The 24,672-nt window shown below is 37.9% G+C and overlaps 1 protein-coding gene across 3 annotated transcripts in view; it reads right to left on the bottom strand.

The window, feature by feature from the left end:
* Window positions 1-24,672, bottom strand: part of Map2 (microtubule associated protein 2) — a 269,527-nt gene that overhangs the window by 142,302 nt on the left and 102,553 nt on the right. The window contains exon 1 of one of the 3 annotated variants that reach the window (XM_048459086.3): window positions 8,857-8,905. The exons of the other annotated variants lie outside the window; for them this stretch is intronic. The gene's annotated coding sequence lies outside the window, so the exon portion shown is untranslated. Of the gene's footprint in view, window positions 1-8,856; window positions 8,906-24,672 lie in introns of those variants that run through there. 3 annotated transcript variants of the gene reach the window in all.

Here is a 24,672-nt window from a genome sequence, read left to right as displayed (position 1 = left end):
CACTGAATTTTTTATATTTTTAAGACAAGAACTAAAAAAAATCAAGAAAACAAATGAGAAAAGGGAAACACATGTCCAGACTAAATGTACTTCCTACCAAAGTACCAAAGACCCATGGGTATGTAAAGATGAGTACATAAAGAAAGCTCAATATGCCTCAATGAACAGAGTTTATAGAGTATGAGAACCATTCATAATTTTACATCGCAGCTACTCAATAAACTGCATGTTTTGTTGATAGCCTCAGAAATTAATACTGCACAATTCATCACAGTGAGCTTTAAATTAAGGGCATATTCCACTGAGAAATAAAGCCTTCTAGCAAAAGACACATGTTTTGTATTAGTAAAGTTTGTGGCTGTCTATCATACCTTTTTGGTAGATTAGGTTAGTTAACAAAATGCTAATGGCATGCCAAATGTGAAAACCAACTTTTGGCTTGAAAGTACCTATGAATATATATATTTTTAAGAACTCATAAGTCATGACTGGAAAGATATGATTGAAGGAAACTCAGACACAATTCACTCCGTAATGCAATTTCAGGGAATTTTCCACTGAATTGTAGTTTTCCCTAACACTTGCTACTTAGGTAGCTTGAAACACTGTCAGTGAGAATATTCCGAAAGCCTAGATTTAAAAAGAGGTTACGAGGTGAAGGTATGCACTAGACCTTCACAAGAGAACTAGTGGGGGGGGTCTCCCTGAAGTAGATTAAGATGTCTATGATAGCAGGAGAAAAAGACAACTGAGGGGCCCACAGCAAACAGCCCTGATAACTCAAATGTGATGGAAGTCCTGTAAATAGGAACTGATGAAAGCTTTGAATCAAGGAGCAAGCCACCATCCTCAGTCAGGAAGGTGAGGACAACGACAACCATATTGAGGAGACGCCTGCTAACACAGGCAGTGAGGTCCTGTTGCGAGCAGGCTGGAAGTTACGGCCAGAGATAAAAAAGAAACTAGAAAATAAAAAAGCAAACAGAGACGTTCACGAATCTACGACCATGGACCAAAAAGTAAGGAATGTAAGGCACTCAGTTCCTTGCACCTGTAATTGAGATCAGTAGGCTATAGAGTAAGGCCCTGGCATACATCCACAGCAACACCCGAAGGGAAGAGTGTGAAGCTGGAGACAAGGCTCACACCATTTTATTTGACTCCATAGAGGGCTGTACTGAAATGCAGAGTCTGGGCCTCACCTCTATGTGAATTCATTCAGGAGTCCAAAAATAGTTCACCAATCTGATGTGGTTTTCACCACCAGGTGATTCTGGTGTCAGCAGCACATGTGATACAGTTCAAAAACAAAGTCACCAGGGTAAATGTCAAAGTATCTGTCTCTCATGAGAAACTATCAATTGCTTCCAAAACATGAACCTTCCCATCTAATTCCATGTGTATATGAATTTGTATAAAGGTATAGTGAGTATATAATATATTCCTTAGATAATGATGGCTTTAAAACCAGAGATTCATTTTTAAAGGTTACAGCATTTTAGAGTTTCTACTTATTTTTCTACTCTTTGTTTCTTCCTTATTATCTTTTATTATTAACTACAATCTGTAAAAATAGATAGAATCTGGGTAAGACAGATATTCCAAACAAGAACAATGGAAGATAAACCTGATATTCATTTCATGCTGACAGTAGAGATAGATCAGAAAACTAAAGCTCTGTTTATGATATGTACTTTTAAAAGAGCCTCTGATTATAGTTCATAAAATTACTACTTTACTACTTTGTCCATCCATTCTTTTCACATTTTTTAAATAATTGAGTGTTTTTTTTAACATACTTAGAAGTAGTCACATGTGGACAGAAAACATGTATTAATTCAACTGCAACATTATAAAGATAAATGTTCTAAGTTCCTTGATCCTTCACGGTGTTATCGAAGTGTTGGAACACAACTTTCTATAAAGGATTCGGGAGCAGTACAGTCAGCATAAGGAGAGATATCCAGAGAAACATTAATTTAAATCAGATTTGCTCAAGTTAGGGGGTAACTCCTGTGAAGGAGAATTCGAGCAGTGTGTTTTATTTCCTTTGAGAGAGGTCAAGCAACTTCACTCTGATCTTGAGAACTATTTTTTGGGGGTGTGAGATGGAGAGATTATGGCATTTGCCATATTTAATTTCCTGGATTTCGATGACTTCTAAAAAGTTTGCATGAGTCTCCATGAAGAACAGTGAAAAACTTATAAAGTGCTTAATAAAATTAGCCACTAGGCAATTTGGAGTCGTTTAAAAACATTCACTTCATTCTTGAACAACTCTGTAAGCTGGTTATGACTATTACATTTATGTTGTAGATGAAAAATCAGGAGACAGGTAGATGAAACTGCTCAACACAAAGTCAGTCATACGCCTCTACAATTATATTCCACTTCTACATGCTCTCAGATAGTCTACATCATTCCCACAGCAAGAAAAAAATAGCCCTGGCTACTTTGCAGAGGTCAGTGACTGGCATATCAATCCTTGTGATGAACATTCAGAAGACAGATAAGCTCTTATCAGTAATATGCATAATATGATTGATTAATCTGGCAGCTAGGGACCAATTTGATGTCTAAAACAATTTATTAAATACCCAGCCTTAATTTTCTGACATGTGAAAACAACATTATTGATTCACTGTGTTATTAAAAGATGAAATTCTCTCCAAAATTTTGAATCTGATATATGGTTAGGGATACACAGGAATCAAGTAATAAAATTTTCTGTGTTCTGGGGCCTGACGCGACTTAGAATCCCTCTGAATCTTGTTCTACTAATCTAGAAGTAGATACATCCAATTGTAGGTACTTTTGAGCCTCCCGTGTTTTCGATGAAAAGGTAAATGATCTTCTATCATTTTAAATTATAAATGTCCATTTTAAAATACAAATAATAAATATTGATACGTTTCTTGGAACTTATGACTGATTTCAAATGACAATATTTAGAGTGATGTACATGTTCATGCATGCTTTAGAGTTCAAGCATTATCTCGAGAAGACATTGCAGTTATTAAGTTGAGTTATCTGATGGTTCTTGGAATAATTTCCACTTTGAAAAATCCATTTCGGCTTTCTTAATTTGGAGAACATCTGCTCATTCTTCTTAACTCTGAAGTATAAGTAATTCCTTTACATCAAAAATTTAAATAACCTAATTAAAAAATGGGGTACAGAACTAAACAGAAAATTCTCAACAGAAGAATCTCAAATGGCCGAAAGGCACTTAAGGAAATGTTCAATATCCTTAGTCATCAGGAAAATGCAAATCAAAACAGCTCTGAGATACCATCTTACACCTGTCAGAATGGCTAAGATCAAAAATACCAATGATAGCTTATGCTGGAGAGGATATGGAGAAAGGGGAACACTCATCCATTGCTGATGGAAATGCAAACTTGTACAACCATTCTGGAAATCAGTATGGTGATTTCTCAGAAAATTGGTAATCAACCTACCTCAGAATCTAGCAATATCAGTCTTGGGCATATAACCAAATGATGCTCAATCATACTACAAAAGTATTTGTTCAACTATGTTCATAGCAGCATTATTTGTAATAGCCAGAATCCGGAAACAATAGAAGAATGGATAAAGAAGGTGTGGAACATATACACTTTAGAGTTTTACCCAGCAGTAAAAAACAATGACATCTTGAATTTTGCATGCAAATGGATGGAAATAGAAAACACTTTACTGAGTGAGCTAACCCAGACCCAAAAAGATGAATATGGTATGTACTCACTCATAAGTGGATTCTAGCCATAAATAACAGACACTGAGCCTAAAACAAAATCCTAGATGACCCCCAACCAAAGAATTGATTAAAAAAAAAAAACACATTAAAGTTCTACTCAGTGGTAAAAAACAATGACATCTTGAAATCTGCATACAAAGGGATGGAACTAGAAAATACCATCTTGAGTGAGGTAACCCAGACTAAAAAAGATGAATATGGTATGTACTCACTCATAAGTGGATACTAGCTATAAACAAAGGATATTGAGCCTATAGTCCATGACCCTAGAGAAGCTAAGCAATAAGGAGAACCCTAAGAAAAACATACATAGATCCATCTTGAACATCAAAATAGACAAGATTGCCTGACAAAATTGGGAGTATGGTGCTCTGGAGAGAAGGGAGAGTGGAAGAGGAAGAGTAGGGGAGAAGGGGAGGGGGCGAGGAGAACTTGAGGGAATGGGATAGTCAAGATGGAGGAAGAACAAAGATGAGAGCAATGAAAGCAAGAAAGCGATATCTTGACTGAGGGAGCCATTATGAAGTTAGCAAATAACATGACTCTAGAGAAATTCCCAGGAATCCATAAGATAACCCCAGCTAAGACCCTAAGTAATAGAGGTGAAGGTGCCTGAACTACTCTTGCCCTATAGTCAAATTGATGAATATCTTAATTGTCACCATAGACCCTTCATCCAGGAACTGATAAAAACAGAGGCAGTGACCTGCATCAGAGCACTGGACTGAGATCCCAAAGTCCAGTTGAAGCGTGGGAAGAATAAGAATATGAGCAAAGAGGTCAAGACCATGATGGGTTTTCCCATGAAAACAATCTACCTGAGCTAATGGGAACCCACCAACTCTAGCCAGATTGGGAAGGAAAAAGCATAGGGCCAAACTAATTCCTCTGAATGTGGTTGACAGCTGCTTGGCTGGGGCAGACTGAGGGACCACTGGCAATGGCACCCAATTTATCCCTACTGCTTGTACTGGCTTTTTGGTAACCCATTCTCTTTGGATGGATACTTTGCTCAGTCTAGATATTGTAGAGAGGGTCTTAGACCTTCTCCAAAGCAATGTGCCTTACCCTTGCTGAGGAGTGGATGGGGTGGAGTGGAAGGGTGTGTGGAGGGTAAGGAAGGATGGAGGGAGTGGGAACTTGGATTGGTATGTATAATGAAAAAAAAGATTGCTTTCTTTTTAAAAAAATTTAAAAATCTGAAAAATTTTTAATAAAATTAATGGTTGTCATTGTTAAAAAACGTTGCAGAACAATGACAATTTGTCTAGGATTATTTTTAAGCCCCTTAAAGCCATCCATTGCTCACAAGTGTGTCGAACCTAACACCCTTGTGATTATCGAAACCTTACAGTGTGTTTTTATCAAACCACTAGTTTGTATCTATCCGAAGGCCAAGAATGTCATTAGACCATATCTGGACATCCTAGCGGAGCTTTCTCTCCTTGCTATAACAACCTACCTGTCACTCTGTAAAATATTTTAGAAATACTCTTTTCTGTAATTAACAAAAACATTCATGTAACCACTCCCACAGTGTAATATAGTATTTCTGAATCTGTGTTCATGGAAGTGGTCACTAATCCTTGGTTTTAGAATAAACTGCCTTTGAAGAGAGAACTGCATTTTGCGTTAGTACTGTATTATATTTGCATTAGAAGCAGGCCTTGCCACAGCTACTTCATCAGTGTGTCTTATGTTGAGTTGGTGAAGTGAGGTGACACAGGGAGACATGAAAGTCTTTTAATAAATATATACTTCCTATGAAAGAAGGCATCTGAACAACCCAACAAAATAAAGTTGGAAAATACAGTTTGGAGATGGGGCTTTTCTTACATTCATTTGTTGACTGAAGTATTCTTAGTTTTTCAAATATTAATAATCAGGACATTTTAAAACATTTCTACTCAGTATAAATACATAATTAAAAGAAGGGCTTTCTGAGTGTTGAGTAATATTTTAAGCTATATTAAGGAAATTATTAATATGGTCTTATACGGAAGGTTGAATTATGATCTAATTTGAGGTAGGAAAATCAATACAAAGATGCTAGATAATTTTTCAAGGCTCATCCATGAGCAAATTAACAGCTACATTACTGGAACCATCTGATCTGAGGTTTTCCATTGGCTTAGATATTTTATGTGCTTATTGAATTAATTTGGAATCAGCGTTCCTGCAAAGTATTAGAATATTAGAAATTCCCAAAACAGCAGTCTATCAAACCCGATTACCTTCCTTTCCTACCCCAGAAAGAGAGAGCATACAGGAGGCAGGTGACACCCTCTCGCTCGTCTGAATATGACATCAAAAGAAAATAGAAAAATAAAGGAGAAAGCAACACAGATCACAAGTCCTTTGTTCTTCTATATTTCTAGCCTGGCTTCATGTGGGAACAGGTTCTCTAAACCCATTGGTTCTGTATGTTTTCTCCTTGCTTTATTCCCATCCAACTTTTACCCTCATCATCAGAAAAAAGAAAAATTACTGGCATAGTAAAAGGAAAGTTCTTTTGATTCCTAGATCTGGACTACTGTGCATTGATTCCCTGAAATTAACGAAATGCTGAGCAGCACTTGTTTGCCCTTCTCTCTCTTGCCCAATTTGTCATTACCTGTGGTTACAGGGGAATATTAAAAGGGAGATACAATTAGAGAGTGGACAATTATGCAGCACATTCAGCAGAGCCTGATAGTTAAAAACAAGTGATATTTATAGTATGAATTAAAAATGAAATTGTAGACAGGAGGCAGCATTTTATTTGCTGTTAAATTATAGTAAGTATAATAGAAAAAAAATATTTGCCTGAACAGTCACAAAAAACTCTCCAAAGATGTCAAGACATGAGCACCTTCACTGTGATATAGCTACTATACCCATTCGGAAAATATCAAGGAGTTAATATAATATCAAATTCTCAAAAAACATACACTTTAAAGGACTTTCAACATTAATCTCAGAAGGGCAAACGCAGAAGTCGAACATTTTAAGTTCATTATTCATCAGATAAACATTTTGTCTTTAAAAGACATTGCAGTCTGTCCATAACATAAAAGGTTTTGTTCTTTCTAACTAGGGTAAGGTTAGAACACAGACCACAGACTTTTGTCAGTTATATTCACGTTTGTGGAACTTGGAGACAGTAGTCTACACTGTGAGAAAGCCAGCTTGTCTCTCCCTCTCCTTTCATATCTGTACTGTGTCTGTAAGTCTCAAAACATGGAGGCTTATGTGGGTGCTGGTATTTCTCTGAAATATGGAGGCTCATGTGGGTGCTGGTATTTCTCCAAAGAAGTGCAAGGCTTCTCAAGAAACAGTAAAGACATCGCTGCCTTTTAAAAGCCATGAAGTTCTGTCTTGGATTCAAAATATTATTTCTGAAAGGGACTTAAGGCTCCTAGGGAAAAACTGCTGAACCCACAACTGTACCAGGGAAAGTTCTGAGAGATTCTCATATTGTTGCACCAGAAAAGGGAAGGTATTGAAGGACTTATAGGTCATGGCAAAGGGATGTCGATGATATCCCAGAATGGGCTTTAGTCCTGTTTAACTTGACATTAGTATTAAATTATGAGACACTGAACAAAGAAAATCCATAAGTTTACAATGAAGCTTACAATTTTAAAGAATAGGAAACAGATGAGAGTAAAGTAGAGAACTAAAAAAAAATTAAATGCCCATTGCATCCTACAATATAATAATGAACTCATGCCATTATTAATACAGATGAAAAACAGGATGGCCCCATAGGCCCCCAATGTTTCTCATAGATTCAGTCCGCAATAAAGGTGGAAGGACACTTTAAATAATTATCTGCTAGGAAGTCCTCGATAACAGCTAGAACTTTCCCCTGTCAAATATAAACTCTGAGATCAACCCCCAGGAATCAGTAAAAAGTTCCAGAGTATACTAAATTATCTAAGATACTTGGGAACTAGAAAATTATCAGTGTATTACTTGAAAAATCAAGGATCTCTCTGATAGATCAAAAAACATTTAAGAAACATAGTAATCTTTAGATTACTTGAGATTTTTAATCTTTAGATTACTTTTTAAAAAACAGCAATAAATTATATTCTTAATAAACTGAGGAAAATTAAATGAGTTCTATAGTATGGTGATATTATTGAATAAATATTAACTTCATTTACATTGTTTCTGAAAATGATGTGGTAATGAGATGGCCGTGGCCTTTAAAGATAGAAGATTCTTTAAAGTTGAAGTGTCATGATGTCAATGACTCTTTCCTTGAAAATTGTTTCAAAGAAAAGAAGAGAGAGAGAGAGAGAAGAATATACGTGTTCTTGACTGTAGAGATAAGAGAAGGGTGACATTAACATGTTGCTAGATTAAAAAGAAGTGAATCTAGGAGTCACGTGAGCACCATTATGTTATTTTACCAACTCTTCTGTAACACAAACATCATTATATTATTTTACCAACTATTCTGTAGCAAAAATGTCCAGATTACAAAGAGCTAACATTAAAGATATGTAAAATATGTTTAGAATTCAAGACTGCAATTGTGAGAGAGCAGCAGAGAATATCCTTGGTATGCATGAGATCATGGGTTCAGTCACTAGAACCCCAAAGTAAAATATTTCAAGCTCAGTGCTGGAAGCTCACATGAGCTTTGAGAACACAGGAGAGACTGAGCCAAGTGTGAGCTCCTTCTTGTGTCCATATTCTGTGTCCATCTAAGTTTCACACTATTCCTGGCTGTATGTTACTATATTGTCAGCTTTCATCTACCCATTATTCAACATCTGGTTACTTAATAAAGGGGACTGATCCCAAGACAACATGGCTCATTCTGTCCCCTATCTCTAGAGGATCCAGACTCATTTCAAAATTGCAGATAGACTTTTGATACTTGTAACCTAGTAGGAGGGCCTAGATGAGTCTCCCAGACTTCCCAATAGGTGAGTGGGACGGTAGCCCTTATTGGATGGGAATGCTCACACAGACTACACCATGTCAGAGCACACACTTAATAAACAATGCAAGACAGCAGAGGCCTCACCACAAAGAAAAGAATCATCTCCCTGCCATTTCCTACTACCCATGACAACAAGACAGTAGTCCACTCCTCTTACCAGACAGAAAAGCCAAGCATCATTGTCAGACTCACATCAGACTCACATGCAGCTCTGAAGTTTTCAGTTGTTATGTAGCCAGGATGCTCTCATTATGAGCCAAGCAGACAATGCCAACAATCTATTGTCAGATCTCACAGAGAGAATCAGAACCACAGAACATAAAATTTCATATGAATCTAAGTGGATTCTGTAAAAAAAAAAAAAAGTGTCTTTAACAACCAGTAAATGGGAGATCAGATTTCCCAATGGTAACTTCATGTTACTTGTTATTGATGTTCAATTATTTTTAGTAGTTCAAAAGAACAAAATATTACACTAAAAGAGTTAAAAATGTCTATTTCTTTTTTACCTGTACAGCCTCAATAAAAGTTTCTGACCACTCCTTTATTGGTCCAAATATGTATTTCTGATCCTAAAACACTTATAAATAAACCAGGTCATGATGTTTCTGTGTGTGCATGTGTGTGTGTGAACAAATATGGGTGGAGGTGTATGAAATTGAACATGGCACCGACTTAGATCTTTCTAAGCGGTAGAAAGTAGAGTAGGAGATCCAATGTGTAACAGGCATTGGGTTAAGTGCTTTATAAGGTTTGCCTAATAATTAAAAAATGTTTTTCACAGGCAATGAAGTTAAGACCCAGAAAAGAAATAAATTTGCCTAGCACAAGAAAACCAATAAGTAGAAGAACCACAAATCTTTAAATGAAAGAATGCCTGAAGGTATTCTTTTTCCAGGTCTCTTAAGCAGAAAGTCTCTCTTGCCAGGAACTAGCACCCTGAATAGGACAACTGGAAAACAATCATTATCTTTCTGAGCCATGCGTGTGCCATGTGAGCTACACACCACGGAAGCAGAGAATGGGGCCAAGTTTTGTAGTTCGTTCTCCAGCGAAGGATGGGAGTGGAAGACTGGAATTTTTCAACTGGAGAAGTAGACCATTACTATTACTTGGGTTTCCTGGCAGTCCATAGAGACCTACTTAACTTACACAGCGTGTTCAAATCACACCACAAACCAATTGCAAGAAGGCCTTTGGTAACCCTGCGCCTTGAATTCTTTCCTAAGCTCAAGAGCTGCTGAGTGGATGAGTAAAAGAAGCTAAGTTTATTAAGAAGGAAAACGTTTAAGTTAGATTTTATTTTATTTAAGACATAGGAAGGCTTCTTCATTACTTAATGACTGGAACTTCCTTTGTGGGTTTATGTGCTCTCAGCATTAATTTACCTTACCTCCAGCCCAATCACAAATATCAGTGAAAAATCTCATCCTAGTATTTCCATTCTCACAGAAGGTTCTACAGAGCAAAATACGTGGCTCTCTAACCCCATTAAAAATTTTCCATTCCCTACCTGGCAGAGGGCACCTAAGATTGCTCGTTTGCTTGGAAACTGGTTCTCCCTCGGTTATGTAGTCTGCCTTACAGCCTCTGGACTCAAGCAATATTTTCACTTTAGACTCCTATGAAGCTGAGACCACAAAGAGTGCAATCTCATGCTCACTTCTATATGTGTTGAAGATGAACAAACAAACACACTGTGTTTGCCAGCACCTTGAGTTTCTAAGAGTACATGCACACTTAGAGTTACTTTCTCCATTGTGTGTACTGTCAGAGCATATGCGGAGGTCAGAAGACAACTCAGGAGATTTGATTCTCTTCTTCCACCTTTATGCGGGTTCTGGAGATCCAACTTTGGTGTCAGGTTGGCATTATTGAGTGCCAAGTGCCTTAATCCCTGGAGTAGTCTCACTGGCTCACATTCATGTACTATTTAAAGGTAAGCCAAAACTGTGTTTCTCACGTTAACTTTACAAAATGAAACTTCATGGTTGAATTCAAGGTAGTAACATAGAAACAACATGTAAAACAAACAAGCAAAAAATGATCTAAGGTCACAAAAGGAAGATAATTAGTATTGTGACAGTTGCTTAGAACCATTTCTCTATTTTTCCTGCCTTTTTCTAGTTATTTCCTAAAAATCCTGGAAGTATTTTTGATTGGTTGTGGGTTTTTTTCTTCTAAATGATCTCCTTCTGTTGCAAAGAAACTTTTATTTGATAAATGAGAGACCCAGTTTGCTATGAGATCGTGTCTCCCTATGAGTGTCAGAAAACGCACCCATAAGCTCTCACCAACACAACTACCTAAACATGAGCTGAACGAGGCTGCAACAGCGGACTTGTTAAAGTGGAGAGAGTATGCTGTGCAGGAGGTAAGAGGTGTCAACCCGACATAAGGAACCTAAGGCAGCTAAGAATACTGAGAGGAGGAGAAACGGTCTTCTCCATGGAAAAGCACGACAATTGGTTATCCAATACCAAATAGCCAGCCCTGAAAAGACACATACAAATAGCATTATACAGACGGGTCAGGATGTATTTATGCATTTAGGCATATATCCAAATATATGCATATATTGTACATATGTAAATGTATATATATAATGATATATATGTATACATACATATATGTAACAACAATAAACAAAAAAATAGACCATGAATTACAAAGTAAGCAATGTGGGGTATATGGGAGGTATGGAGAGAGTAAATGGATTAGGAAATAATGCAATATCTAGGAAAAATAATTTTTTAAAAACCCTGAAAGTGTCGGGCAGGGATGGCACCTTTAATCTCAGCACTTGGGAGGCAAAGAAGGTGAATCTCTGTGAATTCGAGGCCAGCCTAGTCTACAGAACAAGTTCCAAAACAGGCTCCAAAAGTTACAGAGAAACCCTGTCTCAAAAACCCAAAAGGAAAAAAAAAACCCTTCAAAGCCTGAAAGCAAGGGCTATATGTGTGTGTAGTCACACACACACATTTCGGGCAATGCCTTTGTTATTTGCAGTTTCCATTGGGAAAGAGGAGCCCTGAAGCTCTGATTTTGGGCTGCATAATCTGTTTACTAGGGTGTCTTTCCTATTCCCTTCCAAGACCAAATACATGCATGGCTTCCCTACTGTATGGTCAATGAGCAGCTAGCAACTGGCCACATCTGAGTTTTCATGCACCAAGACTAGCTAACTCAGCAAATTAGGGCTGCTTTCCTTATTCTTCCCATACTCCCTTTTTGAGGCAGATTACACACACGCTATGCATACTCAAATGTTTGAGACTTTTCTGCTTTCCATGTAATCTTCATTCTTAGGCAGTGATAATGTCCTCACATCTAGGGGTAAGTGTAGATTAATGTGACAGAGACAACCACAAACTAAGAGCAGCAGAGAGGGTTTGACAAGAAATCCTCTACTGAAGTCCAGCGCTGCTCAATAATGTTGCTATTTATTAAGTCTACCTCTGAAATTAAACGGTGGCTTTAGTCACAACGACAATATTCAAAGCATGCATTGATACTTTGATGTGAACACACTGCCTATACCAAGCATTTTTATGCAAATTCAAATATCAGGTGCTCTCAAAGAATGTTAACCAGGTTTGCAAAATTTCCCCAAGCTAAACCAATTCTTTATTTGTTGTCATACACAGAACAGAGCTAAAAAGAAGACATTATATAGGAAACGGTGACAGAGGCATGAAAGGTCTAAGATGAATTAGCAACATCACATTGCTTTCTTGCCTCTTGACTTCAGCATTACAGCTAAATGCCAGCTCTGGTTAAATATGCTTTGCTCCTGGCCCTGTGATGTCAGCCTCTCAACCCAAATGTTTAAAAATAGAACTCTGTGCATGATTACAGGAAGTCATTTTCAGCCAAAGTCCAAATAGCTCAGGACTCATTTTTGTACATAACAACTGAGAGCAGAACAACTTTGTGGTAAATACGTCTATGTCTTTCCTTTAGTGAATCCTATTTTATTGTAGATATTTTGACTTATAAAAGTCCCTGCCAAGAATTCATGATAGATAAAATATTAGATTGTTTGCTCTAAAACAAAAACAAAACACAAAACAACAATAAAAAACATTCACAAAAAACTTTTTATGTTAGGCAGAGACTTTCTGCCTTATGTTTCTATGGCAAATGTACCTCATATCAAGTTTATTTACTCAATTTGAACCATTTAATTTTACTAGCAGCATGACTTCCTGAGTGACGTTTGACACTGAGTCTTAAATTCAAACTGGGGCTGTGATGTTTGCTGCTGGTGAAACTTTAGGGAAGGTAAGTGCTCCCAAATCATAAATCTCTCTTCCACAAGATCATCACGAAGAAAACATAATTTGATGCATACAAAGTAACTGAACATCCATGAAATCCTAGCAGCCACAGTTCTTGCTTAGCTTACAGAGCATTGTTTGGTTTCCCTAAGAAAGAGATGGTTTATGACTTCTAAAAAAAAAAGCCTTTGTGTACATACAAATTTGTTAAAACCATAGATGCTTTCTTAGTAGATGAAAAATCTCTAAGATGGAAATAATGATTCAAGTAAAACCCAGAACATTAAAAACCCCACAGAACTAATAATAAGTGGAATTATATGTTCCACACACATTATTTCTGCACATAATGAAATTACCAAAATAATTCCTATATGTGAACCTCTATAACTTATCATCCTAGGCAATAGCTCATTATTGCTCAGGTTTGCTTTGAACTCAAAAATCTTCTTGTGTTAGTCTCTTGAATTCTGGGAAGAGGTGTGTTCAAGGGATTTTGGGGTTGGGGACAAATATGCAAGGATATAAATGTTCTTAAAAAATTACCAATAAATAGTTATGAAGCCTACAATGCCAAAGAAATGGAATGAGCTTTTGGGGATAAATAATGCGTTATTACGGAATGGCATGGAAATTAGCAGACATGAATAAAAATTGATAGCAGAAACTGATAAAAGTCACTGATGAGGATGAAGACTGAGGGAGAAGAATGCCATTAAACTTGTGACATTTGAACAGATGCCCTGTAAAATTCATTTCATATATATACATATATATATACATATATATATGTATATATATATATGTAAGCCTTTACATTTTCAGGCTTCAAAGTCCTGCCCATTATAAGGGCTGCACTGTCAAGTTTTCCACCTAGCTCTATAACATTGTGCCCAATTCCGTTGTTTCTTTTGTGCTAATACAAGTTAATGCTATGGTTACACAGAATCCCTGGATTTTGGGTCTGATAATACTAATAGAATTTATCTTCTCATTAGATGTTAATGGACTCTTTATATCTTTGACAATGCACCCATATATCAAAATATTATATAGTATCTTATAAATAAGAACAATCAATATGTTTCATATCTCAATTAAAATAAAATATTGACTAAATCAAATTAATCAATTTAATATTAATAAAGTTAATATTAGCAGGATAAAACATCAAATAAACAGGATAGGAAGAAAAATACAATAAGGCATAGGGTACTTTCAGTGTGACCAGGAACATCTTCTTACAGTCAACCCCCAAATCAGGTTAGAGACACAATTTAACATCTATTTTAAAAGTACTAATTCTGACTAATTTGTGAGGCTTTTAACTGCTGAATTATATTAAAAGGAAGGAAGATATATTATAAAAACTAAGATGAGCAGGAAGTATTTTCCAAAAGATTTAACCCATGGTGAAGCCAGTGCTATTCCTGGATCTTCTGAAGAGCACAAATGTGCAGTTCATAACCAAATGCAATAACAACTCTCAGTTATTTATCAATCACGGAAAAGTGGGCGTTTGAAGTATTTCCTAATGATCCAGCCCTATCTTGTTAGTTCCGGTTGAGAGGTGAACAATCATGACCCCGAAGCTGGTTACTGTGTGCAGCAAGTATGTCAAAAGTATTATTTAAGCTCGGAGAAGATCACAATCTTAAGAATTAGAGAAGCCAATTATTTTTGTGAAGGAATACATAACCTTTTGATTTCTTTCAGGATTTTAATTACCTTTTCTAACATGAACAAATAACACACATTTAACACAGCACTCAGGACCTTGTGGAACTAATTTTTAAAGGAAATATTATTTTGTAAAGCTATGCATATTTCCTTTTCACAATTATGAGCATATAGACTACCTGAAGATATATTTTTCATAAAATCAGAAAATGATGTCAGGTGTCTTCCTCCATCTTTGCATTTGAATTTTGTGCCAAGGTCTCTCACTGAACTTGGAGATCACCAATTGGCTGGCCAATGGGTTTCAGATATCCCACTGTTTATATATCCTCCCAGAATGGGGTTAAAAGGTGTCTCTCCCAGTCCCAGTCCCAGTCTTTCCATGGGTCCTGGGGATGAACACCCTGAGTATGGTTGTATGGTCTGAGAGGATAAAATAGGACAATATTTTCAAGTTCTAAATTTTAGAAAGTATCTCATGTAGACAATGCCCACACCATGTTTCTAATGTAAAATCAGGTGAAGAACTAATTCATCACCAGTTTCTTTAGCTAATAACAGAATTAACAAAAAAGGATTAACAAGATGTTTGCTTCCTTTCTGTAAACCAGTGATAAAACCCCCTTGAACAACTCTAGGATGCTCTAAAAACTGAATCAATTGAGGTTCTGTGTTATAATGAATCAGTAATTATTCATCTTTGAAACAACATGAAGTCAAAACCTGTTATTAAAATGTGTTCAGGCATCTGTAGGTATGCAAAGTCAGCCAACATGTACAATTAAGATCAGCTGAGCCTTGCTCAACCTCAACTGAAAAGATGCACAAGCCTCCACTTCCCAGAGGCTCGGAAACTACAGCTAAGCAAAGTGGATCTGCTTTTAAAGTGTTTAACAAAGCAGAAACTGGAACAGATATGCCAGACACCAATATCCATTATTACAAAGTGATTGCCAAATCTTCTTGTAAAATAGCTCTAAGCTGGCCTATTCCTTATAGTCTCATTGTAACTAAAAAGAGCATTCAATTTGTGATTGTTACCATGAAGATAACAGACAGCAAAATGTATAGGAGTGAGTGGCTGAGAAAAAAAAACAATATGTTACAAGAAGTTTTCTGACAGATTTAAATCTGCATTGCTCTTTCCAAAGATCAAAGGAACAGAAGGTATCAATAAATCACACATGTCTAACAATCCCTTAGATGGTGCTAAGATTTGTTTTCAGAAATAATGATGGGTTCTAGAGAGGATTTCAATAAGCAGCTGATTGACTAATGGAGGGTTCGATTTGGCAGGGTGCAAGTCAGCAGGGCCCAATACTATAACATTTTTTTTAATCAACAGCTAAGTGTGAAACTCTGTGTAGGACTAATCCAGTGCACAGGGGCTTCTTTTTATAGTTAGTCAACAGAAACAAGAAAAAAATACAGGAAGGGGATAGAATACATTCTGAGCTCTAGAAACACATTGTTCACCATCTCAATCACCGTCTCCATTAGCAGTGCTTGGTTGAAGGGTAGGTAAATAATACACCTTAGCTTAGCCAAAATACAGGGAAAAAAAAGAAACCATGTTCCATTCTTGCACTTTTTTTCTGTGCTGAAATACAGCTTAATACACAAAGGTATAGCAGCCACCTTACCACTAAGAAGCATAGAGCACAATTTGTACAGAGAAGTCATGATTCTGTACAATAAGTATGGAAATAAAGGGAAAGAGGCATGTACACAAGGCCTTTCATGCCATCACTGAACAACTGATTGCTTTGTTAACAAATAGACTGCAGATAATTTGCACTTCTGTTTTTCTACGGTATCTGAAAAGGCTGCTTTATGTTTGCAAGAGTCGATTCACAAAGTATTCAAGAAAAAAAATGCAGGCAGGGAGAGCGCACCCCTGAGCGCCAGGACAGCAAGCCCAAGCCACACTCATTCAGGAAGGCCACCTGCCATATTCACCACACCAGAATATGTGTTTACTCTACTCAAATAGTGAACGTGAGTTTTTGGGACTCTTCTTCCACACCAAAGTTGAATGATGTGTTTTCTAGTAGAGATGCTGTAGGAAGTTTTACTACAGAGCACTTTTGGGAGTCATTCACCTCATGGAGTTTTTGGGGATCAAAGTAACTATCCAGAGAGCACCTTTACCCACTGAGAATATCATAAGTCTAACAAAAATTCTTTTGGATATGCATTCACCTTGATGTGTGGAAGACAAAGTCATGTGGGCAGTCAGTAAGAATATATTTTATCTGACTCCTCAAAGTAAAATTTTATATCTAACTGTGAAAACATATATAGCATGTGACTATATAATTTGATTTTTGTATGTGTAGAATTAAAAATAAATTTACATACCTAAACTTGCAAGGTACTGGCAAAAACCAAAATATTAATCAATGGAATCAAACTGAAGACCCAGACATTAATCCACACACATATGGACATTTGATTTTTAATAAAGAAGCCAGAAATACATAATGGAAGAAATAAAACATCTTCAAAAAATGGTGCTGGTCAAACTGGATGTCTGGATATAGAAGAATGCAAATAGATCCACACCTATCATCCTGTAAAAAAAACTTAAGTCCAAGTGGATCAAAGACCTCAATGTAAAACCAGATCCACTGAACCTAATAGGAGAGAAAGTGGGAAATACTCTTGAACACATTGGCACAGGAGATGACTTTTTAAACAGAACATTGATAGTGATTTCACTAAGATAAGCAATTAATAAATGAGACCTTATGCAACTGAAAAGCTTCTATAAAGCAAAGAACACCGTCAATCAGACAAAGCAGCAGCTTACAGAATGGCAACAGATTTTTATCAGCTCCACATCTGACAGAAGACTAATATATAAAATATATAACAAACTCCAAAAATTAGCTGTTAGAAACAAACGAAGAAGCCAGGTGGTGGTGGTGCAGGCCTTTAATCCCAGTACTTGGGAGGCAGAGGCAGGCAGATCTCTGTGAGTTCAAGACCAGCCTGGTCTACAAGATCTAGTTCCAGGATGGGCTCCAAAGGTACAGAGAAACCCTGTCTCATAAAACAAACAAAAAAGAAAATGAGAAACAAACAAACAAATAATCAAATTTAAAAATGGGATAAAGAAAGGGGTAGGTTTCTCAGTGGACTTCAGTAAATCATGGCACATCAAGCTGCCATAAAACCATAAAACCTCCCTCTGTGTTCAGACTTGGCATGACAACCCAGCATGAGATACAGGTTTCCAACAGCCAGTCAACGCACTAGGGGCAGCCCATGCTCCCATTGCCAGGAGTCCTACATATAGATCAAGCTACACAACAGTCACATATATGCAGAGAGATAGGTCGGTCCCAGGCAGACTCCCTTGTTGTTTCAGACTCTGAGTTCAAATGAGCCAGGCTAGTGATTTCTGTGGAATTTCCTGAGATGTTCCTGATCACCTTGTTTCCCACAATCCCTCCTCCCTGTCCTTAGTGGGACTTGCTCAGCTCAGTTCAATGTTTGGCCATGGGTCTCTGAATTAGCATCTATCAGTCACTGGATGATGGCTCTCCCATGACAACAGGGGTAGTCATCACAGGGGATGGCCAGTTCAGGCTATGCCATCACTTCTGCCAGACATCTTATATGGGGCCATCCTTGTAGAACTGTGGTAATTTCCCTCATATCGGGCTGCTAACAGACTCTGTAAAGCTCCCCTTTGCAGTCATGTCTCTCAGCACTATCTGCCTCCACCTACTCCCAACCTGATCCCTGAAGTTCCCATGCCCACCTGCCCCCTAGGCCAACAAGGAGATCTCCTCTATTTCCCTTTCTTAGGGAGATCCATGAGTCCCTCCCTTTGGGATCTCCTTGTTTCCAGACTTCTCTGGGTCTGTGGATTGCAACATAGTTATCCTTTACTTTACAGTTAATGTTAAACTATGAGTGAGTACAGGGGAGGGGGCCGAGGGAGGAGGGATGAGAGGGAGAAGAGGCTGTGGTCATTATTTTAATAAACAAATAAAGTTTTAAAAATAAATAAATGTGAAAATGTAACCGGGGTGCCGGGAAGGTACAGACCTATACAGAGAATTCTCAATAGAGGAAACTTGAATAGCTGTGAAATGTTTTATAAAATATTTAACTTCCTTGGCCATCAAGGAAATGCAAATCAAAATTACTATGAGATTCCATAGTAATTATACCTGTCAGAATGGCAAAGAACAATAGCACAAGTACTAGCTCATCCTGGTGAGGATGTGGAGCAAAGGGAACCTTTCCATTGCTGGTGGGAATGTAAACTTGCATGGCCATTCTGTGAATCAATATTGCAGTTTCTCAGAAAACTGGAACTCAATCTACCTCAAGATCCAACTGTATCACTTTTGGTCATATATCCAAAGGACACTGCATCCTACCAAGGACGCTTGCTCAGCCATGTTAATTGAGGCTTTATTCATAATAGCCAGAAACTTGAAACAACCTAGATGATCCTCAACGGAAGAATATATAAAGAAAATGTAGTACATTTACACAATGGAGTATTACTCAGCTCTTAAAAAAAACAATAGGCACCACGAAATTTGCAGGTAAATGGATGGAGTGAGGAAAAAAAATCATCCTGAGTGAGGTACATTTTAAATAATAGTCAAATGTCACGGTAGTTTTCTGTATTTAAACACTAATGGAAGTCTGAACTTTACTTACTAGTCATCTGTTACATCCGGTAGCCATGATTAATTCATATAGCAGGCAAGCACTCAAGCTAATCAAAACTACAAACCATGCAAATCTTCAGGACCTCCAAGTGCATTCTTTCCAGAATTTTTTAATCACTGGTCAGTTGATTAGTATGCATTCAAAGCTCTGCACTATGAAAATAAAACAAGGAACCATTTAAAAATAGCAGTTACCCTTCTCTTGCATTTTCTGGGATTTGTGTCTAACTTAGAGACCATACGGTGCAGATTGGCTGTGTTTCACAAAGTGGATTTCTTTCCAACGATGCATTGCATTTACATGAGGATACTATGAAGCAAAATCTCTTAAAACCTTAAGACACAGACAGATGGTAAAGTGTAAATTAAGATTCTGCACATTATAGGAAACTCACAACTACCTTCAGTAATTGGTGGAACATAAATAACTTAATTTAAATGTGTAAAATAATCTCATGAATGCCAGATTCCAACACCCCACCCCCCAAAAATCTTTTGCCATTATCCCGTAGCTAAAATTCCCTAAAATTTAACCATAGTGCTTTCTTTTAACTGTCACCAAAAAAAAAAAAAACAAAAAAACCTCAATTGATCTGCTTCCCTCCTCCTGTTGATGTCCTGACAGTGAATGGGCAGTGAAATGCTCAGAACTTACGAGTTTAGCAAAGCCTATGCAACGTAGACACTGACAGCCATGATTTGAATTTTGAATGCCCCTGGATGCCATGTGTTAAAGGCTTGGCTCTGGGTCTGTAGTGGGTGTTGCTAGAGGAAAGACCATTAAGATGAAAAAAGGCACTGAAAGGAAAGGAAATTTTTGCTCTGCTGTCTTGTTAAGAACATATTAACAGCACTTAAATGTTCTTAGGGGCAAAGGCCTCAAATATTTATGAGATAATTTTTACATCAATTACAGTCTTTATTAGTTTGTGCAGTTGTGCATGTGTGTATGCATATTGGGTGGGTGAGTATGAGCACGCCTGTGTGTATGCCACAGCATCTATGAGGGGGCTCTTCTTTCCTTCCTTGTTGAGGCAGGGTCTGTCTTGTGCATCCTCCAAGGTCTCAGGGGAAGATCTCTGAAGTTTCTCCACTCTGCTTCTTTTGCCTCTGTGCAGCACTGCTGGGCTAGAAGCTTGCCACACGTAGCTTTCCACCGGAGTTCTCGGGAATCTCACTCAAGCCACAGTGATTTGTGTGGTAAGCGATTCTACCCACTGAGTCTTTTTATCAATTGCAAAATAAAATGTGATCTCCCAGCCTTGATGCGTGGGGATGAACTTGATCCTACCTCAACCTGATATGCCACGCCTTGTTCAGCTCATGGGAGGTGTGCTCCATTCTGAGTGGAGCTGGAGGATGATGGATGGGGAGGGAGGAAGATGGGAGTCAGAGGGAAGGGAACAGATGGAGAGGAAGAAGGGGAAACTGGCTGGTATGTAAAATAAATGGAAAAATTAGTTAAATAAAATAAAAACATTGGTCTCATATGATCTTGCAACTCTAAACCAAAATTTCAATGACCTGCTTTCTGCAGAGAGATAGAGAGAAGAAAACAGCCAGGTGCCCTTCAAATCTTCATCATGCATGTGAGGCATCGAGAGAAAACTGGAACAACTCTAGAATACTAAAAGAGATGCCAAATACTCTTGAATATTTTAACAACCATGCTAGTTTAACATTAGCATTGACAGTTCAGGGAACAGTTGCAAATAGTATAATCTATTATGAAGTCAATATATACAACACATTTATATCTATTACCAAATGGGATATGTCATTTTCCTAGCTTATTAAATGAGAATGCTACATTTCATTGCTATTGAATTTTGTTATATCCAGAGTTGACAGATGTTACAATTTTATCCTAAAATATATGACTTAATCAGGGGTTCTCATTCTGCCCAATGCTGTGACCCTTTAATACAGTTCTTCATATTCTAGGGACCCTCAAACAATAAACTTATTTTTGTGCCTTCTTCAGAACTGTAATTTTGCTACTGTTATACATCGTAATGTAAATACCTGTGTTTTCCCATGGCAACCACTGTGAAAGGGTCTTTCGACCACCAAAAGATTCGCAATGCACAGAATGAGAACCTCTGGTTTACAGTATAAAGTTGTTTGCAAATTGGTCAAAAACACTCTATCCTCTGTTATTATTTTCAAATTAATTTTTAAGTAACACAGGGGAGAAATAAACTGAATTATATTAAGGAAGTGTGAAAAATACTCTAGACTTTGGATTTGTACAAGCCAGAATGGGAATTCTGGCTTTAGCATTAATATACTGGATTTCAATGGAAAGTTTTCAAGAGTTAATGGGGTGCCAAACCGTGGGCCTTAAGGCTGAGTACTCTCATAAAAAGTAACCTATGAAAAACCAGTTGAGTACCTGATATGTCTGGTATGAACCTTGAACACTATATTGAGTGAAAGAAGGTATGTCATATATCAAGTCCACATATATGAGTGCACAGAATGGGAAAATATATAACCAAGGAAAGTATATTAGTGGTTAATTGTTACTTTGTTTGCAGAGGGATAGAGAAATATTAGTGTGTTGGACACTAATGGCCCTATAGAGGGGTTTTTGTAATTGTTGTTAACTAATGAAAATTTCCACAATATTCTGAGATAATGGTTGCACATACCTGAGACTATACTAGAATCCCCTAAATTGTATACTTTAAATGTGTAGATTGGTAAATGAACTGGCTCCCTAAAAATCCGTTTAGGAAGCAAAATGCAAGCATTCCAGTTCTGAAATCATAGTAGCTCCCAGACCCTTGAGACTTGGTGCAAAATTAAGTTGCCAATGAAAATTAGCTTTAAAACTTGCACGGCACAAAGCAATGTCTTGAATTAATGACAATGGAGATCTGGTAGCTAAGAAATTCACTGTTCTGTTTGAATAAAACCGACATCCAGCCCTAACATAAAAAATATTGACAAAAATAAAAAAAATTCAGAATTCTTTAAAGTTAAGAGTTAGTTACATCCGATTTACATTTAGGGAGAGCAGTCGTGAAGGGCAATGCTACTATATATCATCCCAGTACCTCTAGAACAATCCCCCGCCCCCACACCTCCAGCAACACTGCCATTTCTTAAGGGTTAGAACATTACAGTAAACTCCCAGCAGAACAATCCCAGTCCCAGTGGAAACTGGGATCAGATACTCTCCAGACTGGAAATCCTGTTGTCTCTTTATCCAGATGGCCTTGTGAAAGCCACTGACTTCTCCTGGCCTCCAACCCTTGACTGTAAAACTGAGATCCTTATAGTAACCGATTATGTAAGGTAACATGTGGAAACTGAGCAGCAGGTGCTGGACACATCTCAAGAAACTGAGGTGCCTATTAGTAATCAGAAACAAATAAAAAAGTCTCAAATAAAAGTCAGGGTTGGAAACAATTGTATTAGCCAAGTTTTAAGGTGGGTAGCTTCTCTTGGATCTTTTAGAGACCCTTGGGGAAGCCAGACTCTGGAGTGGCTTTCTGGAGCCCAGTTCTCCAGGGACTCCTCAGTTCCTTCTGCCAGATCTCAGCTCTCACTCTCTTTCAAAGAGAGAATGGACTGGGCTAGTTCTTTGCTTCCACCCTCCTAGAAAGTCCTGACCTTGTCTTAACTGTCTTACCTGGGCAAGCTGCACTTTTCCCAAGGCTCTAGCGAAGTCTCCAATCATGGTGTTGGTGTGTAAGCAGCTCTGTTTGCTTACAGGATAACATTATATGGACTTTCTCAGTGCAAGCCCACTCACTGATCCTTTTTCCTCTGGAACCAGAAGTGAAGCCTGACAATCTATCGTTTGTTTTAAACGTGCTGTATCCTATTAACAAATCAGTGCCTTGGAAAATTTTATACAACAAAGAAGACTGGAAAAGTATTAGCAAGAATGTGCACTGAAGCTACATCTGGCTGCTAGAAACATGGACTCCATTGCTGTTTCTGTTTTTTATACAGACCTGCTACATTTTTTTTTCAAAGCAAAACCAGAACAATTAGAAAATGATTATCTAAAAGCATAGCTTGGTTGGGTAGGTAATAGGCAAGAGGGAAGAACAACGTTTAAGTAAACCTACCTCAGGACCCAGCAACACCACTCTTGCGCATACACCCAAAGGAAGATCAAGCACTCTACAAGAACATTTATTCAACTATGTTCATAGCAGCATTATTTGTAATAGAATCTGGAAACAACCTAAGTGCCCCTCAACTGAAGAATCGATTAAGAAGAAAATGTGGCACATTTATACAATGGAGTACTACTCAGCGGCAAAAAACAATGACATCTTTAAATTTGTATGCAAATGGATGGAACTAAAAAAAAATCCTGAATGAGATATCCCAGACCCAGAAAGATCATAAGTGGATAATAGCTACCTGTAAAGCAAAGGATAATGAGCCTGAGAAAGTTTATGACCCTAGAGAAGCTAAGTAACGAGGTGAACCCTAAACACACACACACACACACACACACACACACACACACACACACACACACATCCACCTAAAAAGGGGAAATAGGAGAAATAGACAAGATCGCCTGACAAAATTGGGAGTGTGGGGTGGGGGAGAGAGGAGGGCAAAAAGGGAAGAGGAGGGTAGTGTGGGGGGGGACTTGAGCGAATAGGATATTTGAGATGGAAGAACAGAAATGAGAGCAAGGAAGGAGATATTTTGATTGAGGGAGCTATTATGGGGCTAGCAAGAGACCTAGCACTGGAGCAAATCCCAGGAGACCATGAGGATGATCCCAGCTAAGACCCTATGCAATAGAGGAGAAGGTGCCCCAACTAGCCTTGCCTTGTAGTCAGATTGATGACAATATTAAATGTTACCACAGAGCCTTCATCCAGCAGCTGATGGAAACAGGCAGAGACCTGCAACAGAGCACTGGACTGAGCTCCTAAAGTCCAGCTGAAGAGTGGGAGGAGTGAGAACATGAGCAAAGAGGTCAAGACCATGATGGTGACACCCATTGAAACAGTTTACCTGAGCTAATGGGAGCTCACCAACTCCAGTTGGACAGGAAAGGAGCCAGCATAGGACCAAACTAGGCCCTCTGAATATGGGTGACAGTTGTATGGCTGGGGAAGACTGCGGGGCCAACTGGCAGTGGTTCCAGGATTTATCCCTACTGCTTGTACTGGCTTTTTGGGAACCTATTCTCTTCGGGATACCTTGCTCAGCCTAGATATAGTAGGGAGGACTTTAGACCCTCACCAAAGCAACACCCCTTACTGTCTCTAAGAGTGGATATGGGGTGGGGTGTGGGAGTATGTGGAGGTCATGGAAGAAGGGAAGGGATTG

Source organism: Myodes glareolus, chromosome 1, assembly GCF_982192425.1.
Source record: "Myodes glareolus chromosome 1, mMyoGla1.1, whole genome shotgun sequence".
Taxonomy (NCBI): Eukaryota; Metazoa; Chordata; class Mammalia; order Rodentia; family Cricetidae; genus Myodes; species Myodes glareolus.
Note: the sequence above shows the minus strand (reverse complement) of the source record. Positions and strands in the feature narration are given on the sequence as shown.